Here is a 14581-nt window from a genome sequence, read left to right as displayed (position 1 = left end):
CAAGTGGCGTAATCAACATACACCAACCCCAGCAATGCTGGTGTAGTGTTGACTAAATGTAAGGTGAATTCATATAGGAGATGTTGGGGTAGGAGACCCTGTGGCCTGCTCTTAACCATAACTAATTACTCATGAAGTCAAAGGGAAATATAAAACACAAGAAAAGCAACCAGTAAATAATTGTTACAGCTGTAAGTAAACTTGACTATAAGAATGATTTCAAAAGAATGTTTTAGGACAGAAAAAATAATGTGCAATTTAAAAACCTGGAGCAAAAGCAGTTTTTTTTCTTTAACTTTGATCTTAATGTCCAAACCTGAACCCCTTGAAGCGTTCTCCCAGTGTCATGGTAGTGACCGATGCTTTTTCTTTGATCCATCCAAAAGGGAGGAGATATCTCCTGGCGATTGTGATATGGTCCTACAGTATTCATCCAAAACAACTTCTTCTTTATCTTGGTACACTGGAAAGACAAACAACCAATGAAAAATAAATAAATAAAAGACTTAAACAATAGGTTTCTCCTTACGTGGAAGATACTCATGGGGATGTGATAGAAAATGTATAAATATCCCTGCTTTTAAAAGATGAGATGGTTCAAGAAGAGCAATTACATGGGAGCTGTTAGAAAAACTCTTTGTTATGGGTGATATCTCGTGCTGCCGGTGGTTTGAACTGGTTACCAACTGGACAGATGCAGCCTTCTCTGGAACTCAGGACACAAGTAACTTCAACAAGAAACAAATTTTTTCACTCAAATGAGGGTTTTATTGACTTTGTTGCTATTTACCTCTCACAGCAGGCTACATATACATCTATTCTCTTTCAGAGTCCATGCTAGAAGAAAAACTGGTATTGACATCAGTCTTTGTTCTCTCAAAAGACTAACTTTCCCACCAAGGGGACACACTCTTTCCCATGAAGTCACCATACTACACAAGAGCATAACATAATACATTTTGTTTATATAGTCTCAGCAAATGTCCTTGAAGACTTGTTCTTCCAGGCCTAGACTGTCGGCCTGCAACAGGAACTATTTTAAACCTTAGTTAACCATTGACATATCTGAACATTTTCAATACAAATTAGAAATATATTTTAACAGGAGCTTCCTACTCAATTTTGTAAACAGAGGTGGTTGAGTGTAGAAGTGATAAAATCCGTAGATGTTGTATATTCATGTATGTTATAAGATGGTAAGTTTAGGGAAGGAAGAACTGTTGTAAATAGAGTTGTTGGTAAGGAAGCAAAAATAGCTCGATGTGTGCCGTTCTTTACCAAAGAACAAAAACCCTATGTTTGAATATGAAGGATAAGGAGTTTGACTAAATACCGAGGATATATGAAAACGGCTGTAATTGGTACAGCTAAGACGATCTGAATTCGGGGGTGGGGGGAGGGCAGCCACCATCTTGAAGGGGACGGGAAGCGGCAGGCGAGCTCCAACTGCCTTGCTGAAAGGAGCAGAGCCCTCCCTTCCGCCACCATCTTGAAGGGGAGGAGAGAAGGGCAGGCGAGCTCCAACTGCCTTGCTCGAGGAGCAGAGCCCCTCCCTTCGCCACCATCTTGAAGGGGGAGAGAGGGCGCGAGCTCCACTGCCTCTGCCTGAAAGCAGCAGAGCCCCTCCCTTCAGCCACCATCTTGAAGGGGGGAGAAGGGCAGGCGAGCTCCAACTGCCTTGCCTGAAAGGAGCAGAGCCCTCCCTTCAGCCACCATCTTGAGGGGGAGAGAGGGCAGGCGAGCTCCAACTGCCTTGCCTGAAGCAGGAGCCCTCCTTCAGCCACCATCTTGAAGGGGGAGAGAAGGGCAGGCGAGCTCCAGCCTTGCCTGAAGGAGCAGAGCCTCCCTCTCAGCCACCATCTTGAAGGGGGAGAGAAGGGCAGCGCGCTCCAACGGCCTTGCCTGAAAGGAGCAGAGCCCTCCCTTCAGCCACCATCTTGAAGGGGAGGAGAAGGGCAGCGCGAGCTCCAACTGCCTGCCATGATGGAGCAGAGCCCCTCCCTTCAGCCCACCATCTTGAAGGGAGAGAAGGGCAGGCGAGCTCCAACTGCCTTGCCTGAAGAGCAGAGCCCTCCCTTCACCCCCATCTTGAAGGGGGAGAGAAGGGCAGGCGAGCGCTCCAATGCCTGCTGAAAGGAGCAGCGCCTCCCTTCAGCCACATCTTGAAGGGGATGAGAGGGCAGCGGAGCTCACTGCCTTGCCTGAAAGAACAGGCCCTCCCTCCTGTCCATCTGCTTGTCCAGGCCTCAGAGGAAAGAAGAATGCTGGACCTGATCCTCTCCCCCCCCCCATTCCCTTCTCCTTTTGGTTGTGTCTTTTTAGATTGTGCCGTGGGCAGGGAACTGTCTGGTGAAAAATAATAATAAATGTAAGCCGCCCTGAGAGCCTTAGGGCTGAAGGCGGGGGGGATTAAATACCTAAATAAATAAAATAAATATATTGAAGGGATGACAATAAAGGAGAGATATGACACATTTTTTTTTTATGTTTGTTTAGGACTGGCATTACATAAAAACATCACACAAGAACAGTTTCTATTCTATAAACGTTCCAGTCTTGGTTATATTTTTAATGTTTTATCATTGTTATGTACATCGAAGAAAAAAAAGAAGAAACCTTCAATAATAGACTTCAAATGTTGGGAGTTGCGGTTGGAACGGCAGCTCGAAGGATGCAAGTTCAGGTATCTTTACATAATAAAATGCTTTTGAATCTGACTTTATTTTTTTTTTATTTTGCATCTTGGGATAATGATATTTTAATTATCCTCGATTGCCACTCTCATAAAATGCTTTATGACTGGATGCTGGGTTATCTTCTTTAGACCAGTTATTTTTCTTATTTACCTCAGAGTCACACTCTTTTCTCCTCAGCCTCATTTCTGTCAAATGCTGCCAAGGCTTAACATTTTTACCCTCGCCTGATCTCTCACTTGAAGCTTCCCAGTTTTCAGAGAGTTTCTTATCACCATAGTGTGTTTTAATTTTTGTTAACTTTTCCCTCATATTTTTCTTCTAATAAGTCTTTGTTATGCTTCAGTTCTCTCAACTGTTTTTAAGCTGCATTTTTCTTAGCTGCGCCTTATATTCTTTTCTTTTTATTTCCCTCACATGTTGCCATTCTTTTTCTTTTATTTTTCTCAAATATTTCAGTTAACTCTCTGACATATTCTTTTTTTCCTTAATCTTTTTTGTGTTTTAGTTCTTTTAATTCAAGCCTAATCATGTCAAGCTCCTTGTCTTTTACTGTAACTCCATATCATCACAAGCTTCTTCAAAATTAGCTATATATAAATCAGAGTTATCTCCAGCAACATATTTAGGGATTTTTTCCGCATCATATAGGGGGAACCCATTAATGTTATTCTTGACAATATGAGTAACTCTAGATTCTAAACTGATCATTAAGTCCCATGTCTTAATTTCTATGTCATGCATTTTTGTGTTATGAGCACTCTCATTCTTCAGTTCCTTCATTTCATTGTTGTGTATTTCTCTGAGTATTTTCATTTTCTATTAAAAGTCTCTCATGAATGAATTGGTGGAAAGATCAGGAAAAGAAGGGGGGGGGGAGGCAAAATATCTGGGGATATGGCTTTCAGAAAGAAATGCAGATTTGTATCAAAATAACTATATAGAGATGTGGAAAAAATTAGTGTGAAGTTAAAAAATGGGATAAATTGAGTATGTCTTTATTGGGAAGAGTGGCAATACTAAAAATGAATATTCTGCCGAAATTAATTTTTTTATTTACGAACCTGCCTATTATAATGAGTAATAAAGTGTTTATGGATTGGAATAGAGAGATGGGGAAATTTGTTTGGAAGGGCAGAAAAGCTTGAGCCCTGGTGGTGCAGTGGTTAAATGCCTGTACTGCAGCCATTCACTCAAAACCACAAGGTTGCGAGTTCAAGACCAGCAAAAGGGCCCAAGCTCGACTCAGGCTTGCATCCTTCTGAGGTCGCTAAAATGAGTACCCAGACTGTTGGGGGCAAATTAGCTTACTTGCTAATTAGCTTACTTGCTGTTCACCACTATGATCTTTGGAATAGCGGTATATAAATAAAACAAATTATTATTATTATTATTATTATTATTATTAAAATTGATGATATTAAAGAAAAACCCAAAACAAAGAGGATGTGCCTTACCGGATGTAAAAATGTACTACTATGCTTGTGCCATGCTATGGATACAAAACTGGATCAAGCTTGATAAAAAAAGGATAATAGATCTTGAGGCAATCGGAATGAAATATGGTTGGCACGCATATATGGAATATGAGAAAGAAAAAACTGATCATGAATTTAGGAAACATATAATAAGAAAATCACTATTACATATATGGAAATATATCCCGGGGGAAATTCTATAATGGTAACCCTTTATGGGTTTTGGTCCAGGATGCCTTTTTTGAAAACAGACAGAATAAGGGAATTAAGATAAGATACAAAGATATATTGATAATTGACTCGAAGGGGAAAGCTAAAACGAGATGCAAAGAAGAACTAGAAAAATCTGGAAGGAAAATAAATTGGCTTGAATACTACCAACTTAATTCAAAATTTAAAGAGGGCATTTGCAAAAAAAAATTAGAAGTACAACAGAATGTAATTGATAAAGTAATATGGGAGAAAGATTTGGGGAGAATATCTAAGATTTATAAAATATTAATTCAAAGAGAAATTGAAACTGAAATAGTAACACATGCAACGATAAGATGGGCCCAAGAGTTTGGTTATGTGATAAAAATGGAAGATTGGGAAAAGGCCTGGAAACAAACATGCAAATTTACTTGCTCACAAGACCTAAAGGAGAATTATTTAAATAGATGGTACTACAGACCGGTAAGACTATCTAAGATCTATAATATAAAGGAAAAGAACTGTTGGAAATGCCAGGAGAAAGGGTCCTATTACCATGTCTGGTGAACTTGCCCCAGAATTAAAGAGTTTTGGAATATGATACATAATGCTGTTAAAGAAATATTGAATTTTGAATTTCCTTGTATTCCAGAGTTATATTTACTTAACATGACTTTTTGTTTGGGACCAGATATGAAAAAAAAAAAGTATGGAGAGTGGTGATATATTTGGTGACAGCAGCCAGGATTGTTCTGGCTAGGTATTGGAAAGGGGATGCAATCCCTAATCTAGAGGAATGGTTAGAAAAAATAGTTGAACTAATGGAACTGGATAGAATAATGGTTTGGAACAATAAAAAATCCACAGAATATTGAGAGAATGAGTGCCAACCTCTAATATTATACCTGAATAAGAGATAATGCTGTATATATTAAGACAGTTTCTATATTTTTATATAGAAATATAAAAATATAGAATTCTGATTTATAAAGAGTTATGGAAGAAAGAAATGCGGAAAAAGGATATTTAATCTCAAAATTAAGATTATAAATTGAGAAATGTACAAGGAAAATTGTAAAACAATAAGACAAAGTATTAAGTAATAGATGACTATGTATGCAATGTAATGGATGGTAAAATGTAGAAAGATTAATAAAAAAAATTAAGTCTCTCATGTGTGATTCAGACTATTTCACTTTCTTTTTCTCTTTCTAGTTCTTTATCTTTTCTTACTACATCTTCTTCCATCATTTCTGTCATTGTTGGAGGTTTGACTTTGTTAAGTGGCATGTTGTCAGTATTTCCCTACAATTATCCAAAGCTTTTACCTCAGGAAATACTTGTAACTATCTTTGCCTCAACTGTGATTTGAGGTGGCACTTAGTTTCCAACAGCCACTTAGTGATTTCCTACTTTACTCCAAAATTATACCTCAGAAATCACTCTCACAGTTAATTTCCTAGGTTAGTGGTTCCCAACCTGTGGGTCGGGACCCCTTTGGGGGTCGAATGACCCTTTCATGGGGGTCGCCTAAGACCAATGGAAAACACCTATTTAATTACAGTTATGAAGTAGCAACGAAAATAATTTCATGGGTTTCGGTCACCTAAACATGAAGAACTGTATTAAAGGGTCACAGCATTAGGAAGGTTGGGAACCACTGTCCTAGGTGTATATAAATGACCTGCCAGGACAATTGAAGGACCCAGCACTCCATATGCCCCGTGTTCTACATACTTCCTGGAAACTGGCAGAACTTTCTCTTTTATTACATCAAGGCTGAAGGGAGGAGGACTAGGCAACAGAGCATTCTCTATCAGATACAATGGTACCAATGTAGGAAGAACTTACTTCCAGTCAAATTTAGATAGTGTTTTTGTACAATAACACATAAGGACCTACTCCCAGTGATCTACCGACTTGGAGTCTTCATTCAAGCCATTCTTCTGTAAAACTCATACAGTCATGTTGAAATTTAAACTTATTTTGTCATGTGGTTTTTTGTTACCCACCTTCTATTCTTCCATAAAACACAGTTATATACCTTGTTGCTGCATCAGTAGACAGGGGCCTAAGTGAAACTTTTGTGTGGCAGCAGCAGTGCTTCATTTGGTAAAGGGAGAGGAAGGTTTCTTATTTCTCAGCTCCTGAGCTGATGAAATCATTTTGCCTAACTCCTCAAGAAGATTTATCTATTCTGCCTGTTTGGTACCTGAGTTCTAAAGCTAGAGTACCATTGTCAATAGCCTCAGGATTACCACAGAGCCAAGTTTGTCACTACAGCTGTTGTATCCCATGAACGTGGCTGGGTGGGATGAGGTGAGGGTGGTCATGTAAAATTCAAGAATGTGTCTCAAGAATGTGTCTATTAAAATCCAGCTATCAATGCAGGCTCTGCACAGCTTTTGTGGGAAGGATATATCACTCTGTATCTGGGGGATTCATTGCAGTTCATGTAATAACACCTGTCCAACATTACTAAGCCGAGCCAGTTTTGTTCCAAGTTCACTATTAATGCCAGCTCTTTCTGCTTCCAGCCTGGACACTCCCAGAGGCTGAACAGAAGTTTTTTTCCATCTACTCATCGTGCGGCAGTAAGGCGCTTCAGAGGTGGCTCCTAGCCCAATGGAGATTTGACTGTTTGAGGGCATCAAGCAGTCCATCGACATGGCTTTGCTCCAAAGCAAGATTATCAGTAGTATAAAGGTAGTGTCTCCTTGAAAGGCCAAACATTGAATGAGTCTTGCTGGCTGGCGGTTCAAAGGTTGAACAGGAAAGTGTCTCTGTGTGTGCGTGGTTACATACTCATTGCAGAAATAATCCAGTACAAGACCACTTTAACTGCTGTGGCTCAATGTTCAGGAATTCTAGAACCTGTAGTTTTGTGAGGCACTTCTTTGGGAGAAGAGGCTAAATGTCTCACAAAACTACAATTCCCAGAATTCCATAGCATTGCGCTATAGCAGTTAAAGGCTGCATCTGCACTGCAGGCTCCATGTAACTAGACTGAATGGAGGTTGTTCTCTGTCAGTTCGAAGTAGTGATCTGCCGATTGTTCATCAGGATTCCCTAAAACACAAACTGGTGATTTCACTTCCCCTTTTATGGTTTTGTGTAGATGTTGAGGAATTCTGCTATACAGAATCATAGAGTTGGAAGAGACCACAAGGGCCATCCTGTCCAACCCTCCCTGCTATGCACCCCCAACAAATGGCCATCCAGCCTCTGCTTAAAGACCACCAAAGAAGGAGACTCCACCACTCTCTGATGTGTGTTCCACTGTCCTCTTGTCTACACCCAATATACATCTCAGATATAGAGACTGAGCTAGTTCAACTATTGAAGTGGGATTTAGACCCCAAACTTCTGCTGCATATAAAAGCATAGGTGTATCTTTAGCTTTATAAGCGTTAACTATTGGGGTTAGAGAGCCAGGGTATTTGTGAGCTTTTAGTTTAAGTATGAGATTCAAACGGTCCTTTGATCTAAGTGAACTCCTTTGATGATGGCATGACCAGGATCCATTTGCTGAGAATGTTACACTTAGATAGAAGATGCTCCTTACTTGATCTGTTGGCTCACCCTCTAATTGCCATTTATGTCTCTGCGTTCGTTTACCAAATACCATTAAGTTTGACTTAGATTCTTAATAGTCAGAAAATTATTCTGACAGTAACCACTAAGTTTTTTAACAATCTCCGCATACCTGCTTGAGAATATGATAACAAAATCATGTCATCAGCATAAAGCAAATTGTTACAAGGAGTATATAGGACTGTTGGCATATGGACTGTAGAATCTTTCTTTTCAGATGACAGGTCATTAATATACAAATTAAATAAGTAGGGGGCTAATAAGGGAACCGTTTATTATCCCCTCTGTTGTAAACCACTAGGATTCCCAGTGATTGGGAGGTATATAAATAAATCCTATTATTATTATTATTATTAGTATTATTAGTAGTAGTAGTAGTAGCAACCTTGTCTTACCCCTTTGTATGTATCAGTTATATTTGTCATGGCTCCATTTAATCCAAATCTCACTCTCAAACAGATGCCTGTATTATGCCTTTAAATAACAACAATCGCAATTCAATTTTAAGGTCAATCAATTTGTTCCATAAAATTTCTCTATTCACGGTATCAAATGCTACAGAAAGATCTATGAAAGCAGCATATAGATGTTTTCCTTTGCTGGTGTATTTGGCAATAATGTGGCTTAGGATAGAACAGTTATCAGTGATAGATCGGTTCTGTCTAAATCCTGCTTGTTCTTCTGTTACAATTCGATTGTCATTAACCCAGTTTTCCAGTTTGTTCAAAAGGAACCTCATATAGATTTTGGCAACTATATCTATTAGGCTATAATAGGCCTGTAATTACTGGGATCCTTATTGTTCCCTTTTTTATAAATGGGAACCACTGCAGAGATCTTCCAATAAACTGGTATCTGACAGGTATTATTTATATGAGTGAAAAACCTGTCAAAACTGGTACCCACCAATCACTAAAATGTTTGTATAATTCTGCTGGTAGGAAGTCCTCCTCTGGAGCTTTATTATTTTTCAGTCCATTAATGACAGACACGATCTCTTCTTCAGAAACTTGTGGCCAGGGGGGTAGGGTTTCAATACCCAAGGGATCAGAACTTAAACGCTGGGTTTCAGTGGAATTTATTAACGCAAACAGCTCTTGAAAATAATTTTCTCATTCCTTGGCTGTGTAGGGATATCATATGGAAATTTCCTTTCCTTTAAAATTCCAGAGACAGAATGCCAGAATATTGCTGAGTTATGGCTTTTTGCCGCTAGCTCTAAACCAGCCCAAATTAAAGTGGAATAATATTTTTTCTTGAATTTAATTAGGCCACTGCATGCAGAAGATGGAAAAATGCTAACAGGGGACAGTGAAAAGCCAGAATAACTCAACACTTCTTTGCTCATCCTTCTCAGAAAGGCAAAGGGTGCTCAACCTGAGGATAATGGAGCAGAGGACAGAATAGGGGAATTTCAGCACAGAATAAGTAGAGAGATAGTACAGTCATACCTGTTAACCTAATGAATATAAGTCTCCAGGACCAGATGAGCTACATCCAAGGGTATTAAAGAATGGCAAATGTAAAATTAGAGCCATTGGAAATAAATTTGAGAACTCCTGGAGAGCAGGAGAGTCTCAGCAGACTGAGGAGAGGGAAAATGTTATCCCCATCTTCTTCTTTTTTTAATTAGTATGTTTGAGACCTACAAAGCAAAGCAATTTTAATATCTTTCCATACTATGTGTACTTTTACATCTTATTCATGTTTACACCCCCCCCCCCCAAATATCCCCAGTGCACCCCACCCCCGGAGCCATTCCCTTCTTATACTCCATCCAAAATTTAACTCCTCCGTGGAGGTAATTTCCCATCCGCTTCTTTCCTTAATACATTTTCGATCATTTTTTCCATATTTAATGAAAAGCATTTCTTTCCATAATCCTTTTTTACTTTCATTTACATGTTAATTTGCCATTAATGGCTAACTTCAAACTTCTAACCATCTTCCAATTTCACATTTATTTTCGTTTTCCATTTCTGTCTATAATTAATGCACGCAGTAAGCAATTTGTTACAGGTTGTTTCCTCTCTCCATTCTACTTCATTAATATGATAACATACTATGTTGTTGGTTTCCTACTATTTTTATATCATACACTTTTCTACTGTACTATTTCCCAATTTTGTACATATTTACATTGCCCACATAGGTAGATATGATCCGAGTTCCTGACAGCCTCTCCAACAATATTTTGAATTACTTTTTTATATTATGTAGTCTCACTGGTGTCAAATACCATTTCCAAATTAATTATAATAATTTTCCTTAATTCTCACTGATAAATTTTTCAAATGTCTTTGTTCCCAAATCTTATTCCATTCATTATCACAAATTTTACATCCTAATTCATCTCCCCATATTCTTTTAAAATAATTTGATTTAATTTCCCCCTGTTTATTCTCCATTAATATTTTTATAGATTTTACTAGTAGTACTTTTATATTTCATTTTCTTCCATTCTTTTCCTTTCCGAACTATTTGTTCAAATTGAGTATTATTTTCCTTTTTCTATATTTTTTCTTCCATTTCTAAACTATGTTCTATTTGCATAAAATGTAGCCAAGACATATTTATCCCTAAGTTTTTCTTTTAATATTTCTTTTCCTATTTTTAGTTCCTCCAATTTTCTATTTTATCCACCTTCCTTTCCCTTTAATTCTTTATCTTCAAAAGGGGGGAAAAGAGGATCCTACAATTATCGTCCAGTTAGTCGACACAATACCAGGAAAGATTCTGGGCAGATCATTAAACAGAGAGTCTGTGAACATCTAGAAGGCAATGAATAATATGAAAAGTCAACAGGGTTCAGAGAAAGAAGTCATGCCAGACAAACCTGATCTCTTTCTTTGATAAAATTACCAGCTTGAGTAAGGGGATGCTGTGGATATAGTAGATCTTGATCCAGTAAGGCCTTTGATAGGGTTCCCCATGACATTCTTGCAAAACATGCTAATGAAATGTGGCTAGACAAGGTAACGTTACATGGATTTGTGGGTTGACTGGCCGAACCCAAAAGGTGCTCAACATGGCTCCTTTTCATCCGGAAAAGAAGTGACCAGTGGGGTCCCACAGGGCTCTGTCCTGGGCCCAGTGCTATTAACATCTTTACAATGACTTGGATGACAGAATGGGGGCATACTTATCAAATTTGCAGATGACACACCAAATTAGAGGAATAGCTAAACCCCAGAGGACAGGATCAAATTCAAAATGCCTGAATAGACTAGAAAACTGGGCAAAGCTAACAAAATGAATTCACTATGGAGTAATGTAAAATACTGCACTTATGGCAGAAAATAAATCGATATAGGAGGGAGACATCTGGCTTAAAAAGACACGTGTGAAAGGGATCTTGGAGTCCTAGTAGACCACAAGTTGAACATGAGTCAACAGTGTGATGCGGCAGCTAAAAGGGTAATGCTATTTTAGGCTGCATCAATAGAAGTATAGTGTCTAGATCAAAGAAGTAATAGTGCCACTGTATTCTGCTTGGTCAGGCCCCACCTAGAATATGTGTCCAGTTCTGGGCGCCACAATTCAGAAAGGACATTGAGAAACTGAGCGTGTCCAAAGGAGGGCGAAAAATGGTGAAGGTCTGGAACCATGCCCTAGAGGAACGACTTAGGGAGCGGGGATGTTTAGCTTGGAGAAAGAAAGTTCAGAGGTGAAGCCCTGTTTAAATATTTGAAGGGATGTCATATTGAGGAGGGAGCTAGCTTGTTTTCGCTGCTTCAGAGACTAAACACGGAACAATGCAAAAGAGATTCCACCTCAACATTAGGAGGAACTTCCTGACAGTAAGAACCTTTGGACAATGCATCACACTCCCTCAGATTGTGCTGGAGTCTCCTTCCTTGGAGGTCTTTAAACAAGGCGTGGATGGCCATCTTTTGGAGGTCTTTTGATTGTGATTTTTTTTTGCATGGCTGAGGTTGGACTAGTTGGCTGTGTGGTCTCTTCCAACTCTATGTTTCATGATGCAAAGTCCACCCATCAACAGTCCTGCTCGTGCCTGGAGATTCAGGGTTATGGCTTTCTTGACAGAATCTATCCAGTCTAATGCAGTCTGACCTCTTTGGTGCTGCCTTCTACTTTACCAAGCATCATTTTTCTTTTATTGAACCATGGCCCACAGATTAGAAGCATTCAGTCAGTCTACATCCAGACTGTAAAAGGTTTTAAGCTGTCGAGATGGGCAGATAGCCAACCTGATTAAAGAAAAATGGTTCAAGAATTTGTTAAAGATTGGGAAATATTTTGTGGTGTGGTTAGGATTGTTCATGTCACCATATTTCTATGTATGGTTGTGAAAGCTGGATAGTGAAGAAAGCTGACAGGAAAATCAAACACTCCTTTGAAATGTGGTGCTGGGGAAGACTTCCACAGGTCCCATGGACTATAAGAAATGGAGCTAGAGCAAATAAGCCTGAACATTCCTAGAAGCCAAGATGACTAAACTTGCACTGTGCCTTGGACACATCATGAGATACATGACTCAGTAGAAGCACTATTGCTTTATGTATATTGCATTGATATTCATAAGCTGCTTTGGAAGCTTTGTTAACAAAACACTTTGAATAACAGGATGTTAAAGACTAAAAGTTTTATTTGCATTAGGCTTCAAGTCATTTAATAATTAATTATTTTTTTTTTTATTCAGTAGCCTTAGAAGATGAGTATCAAAGATATTTAACTGAAGCCTGCAAACAAATGGCGGGCAGGAAAACACACCAAATAATATAAAGAAACCAGAAAGGAATGGGAAATCTCTCCTTTAACGGTAAAAATAATTACTTTTCTTTCTTTATTAATTATCTGGGTACCCTAATCACTCACCTGTTAAACTTAATGCAAGTAAAATCTGAAAAATGGAAGGTTAGGAGGAACTTCCTGACAGTAAGAGCTAAAATTTGACAGTGGAACACACTACTTCCTTGAAGAGTCTACTTCCTGAAGGTCTTTAAGCAGAGGCTGATGTGGCCATCTATGGGGGAGCATGATTGAGAATTCCTGCATGGCAGAAGGGGTTGGACTGGATGACCCTTGCGGTCTCTTCCACTCTATGATTCTATGAACCTATCCTTGAATTTTTACAGATCAGTCAATTTTGTACTGCATAGCGCAAGTTGTTGGAAACACATGAATCAAATGTAGGCTTTGTCTATTCTTTGTGTGCTTTTTCCTTTGCCTTTGCCTTATAGATCCAATCCACTTGGGAATTCCTTTTTATAAAGAAAGATATGTAGATTAGACGATATATAAATTGACTGAAAAGTGGCACGCAATTGCATTGATGTTCAGTTAATACATTCATAGGAGGAGGAATGTATCTGCTGGCTCTCTCCCCCTCCACCATATATGCACAGATAAAACTATATGTACACAGGCTCTACAAGGAAACTAGGGTTGCATGGTGGGAGCTCTGCAAATTGTTCCCTGTTTACACTTTCATTTCTACAGACAGAATGGATAAAGGATGAAATACATGGAATCATAGAAAGAGCTCTGACAACAGTATAATGTCTCACTAGAATAAAGGAAGAAATTCTGTTAAGAAGTTATAAAGAAAAATTGGTAATCAATGAAACAGTGGTAGCAAGTAAGAGTAAATAGGAATAAAATATATTTATTATCTGTTATATTGTAAATAATTTGACAAACTTCTTTTCATGTTTGTTTAGGATTAATTGATCCGGTTGAACATCCCCAAAAGTCAACAGTCATTATTGCATGTATTTCAGCATTTGGAACTCTATGGGAATCATGTTTCCCTCGACCAGGTATGAACATGAACTAAAAAGAGAAAACAATAATGTACTCTGACCGCGCCTTGGAGCTCTTCCTGGCTGGGGGCCAGGCAAGGGTTCCAAGCCACCGCCTACTGACCCAATCCGACGTCAGATAACCGAACGTCGGAAACGGAAGGTGGATTAACGAGACCACCGTAACTCATACGCAAGCTCTACTTCCAACAAGAATAATGGGTGTGTAAATTAATAAGCGCGTAACATACTGAAGATTTAGATATATCCAATCTATAGGGAACCGGCCGTAATAACCACACAAGATGCATGTTATATGAAGGATGTATACCTATTTAATTTTGACAGAAGCATAACCAGAAGAAGGTTTATTTAATTCAATTACTTCAAATAGTTAAATGTTCTGATTGCCGTAGGCTTCGCTGTTTGTAACTCTTTGTTTTTCTGTGCAATAAAATTTATTTTTAAAAACAAAACTCTTTCATGTTGTTTAGATCAGGGGTAGGCAACCTGCGGCCCGCGCGAGCCTTGAGACCGGCCCCAGCCCCGTCCGCCGCCCCTTGCCGCCGGGGTTTTTGTGTCTCGCGCGAGGGGCATGGTGGGGCAATTGTCTACGAAGGCCTCCGACACATGCATTTATCTTAACCTTTTAAAATCAGCACAATTTTCCGCATGTCTCCATTTTTAATTTACAAAGGTCCTCCCCATTTGAAAATGTTGTCCTACATTTGTCCCCAGTTTTTTTATTTATTCAATTTTAAAAATTATTTAATTATTTATTTTTGGCTTCGGCCCCCCAGTTATCTGAGGGACAGCCCCCGGCCCCCCGGGCTCAAAAGGGTGCCTATCCCTGGTTTCG

General features: G+C 38.9%; 1 long non-coding RNA gene across 2 annotated transcripts; it reads left to right on the top strand.

Moving 5' to 3' along the window:
- Positions 1 to 2456: 2456 nt before the first annotated feature.
- Positions 2457 to 13726, top strand: LOC121924920. Of its 2 annotated transcripts, none has more exons than XR_006102762.1 (3): positions 2457 to 2683; positions 6901 to 7069; positions 13642 to 13726. It is a non-coding gene; the product is annotated as an uncharacterized LOC121924920 (long non-coding RNA). The 2 variants fall into 2 exon arrangements; XR_006102761.1 differs by lacking the exon at positions 13642 to 13726 and adding an exon at positions 12621 to 12675.
- The last annotated feature ends 855 nt before the right edge of the window (positions 13727 to 14581 follow it).

Source organism: Sceloporus undulatus, chromosome 3 (assembly GCF_019175285.1).
Source record: "Sceloporus undulatus isolate JIND9_A2432 ecotype Alabama chromosome 3, SceUnd_v1.1, whole genome shotgun sequence".
In the NCBI taxonomy this organism is placed as follows: domain Eukaryota; kingdom Metazoa; phylum Chordata; class Lepidosauria; order Squamata; family Phrynosomatidae; genus Sceloporus; species Sceloporus undulatus.
The sequence above is the reverse complement of the archived record's forward strand: the minus strand, read 5'-3'. Positions and strand labels throughout refer to the sequence as shown.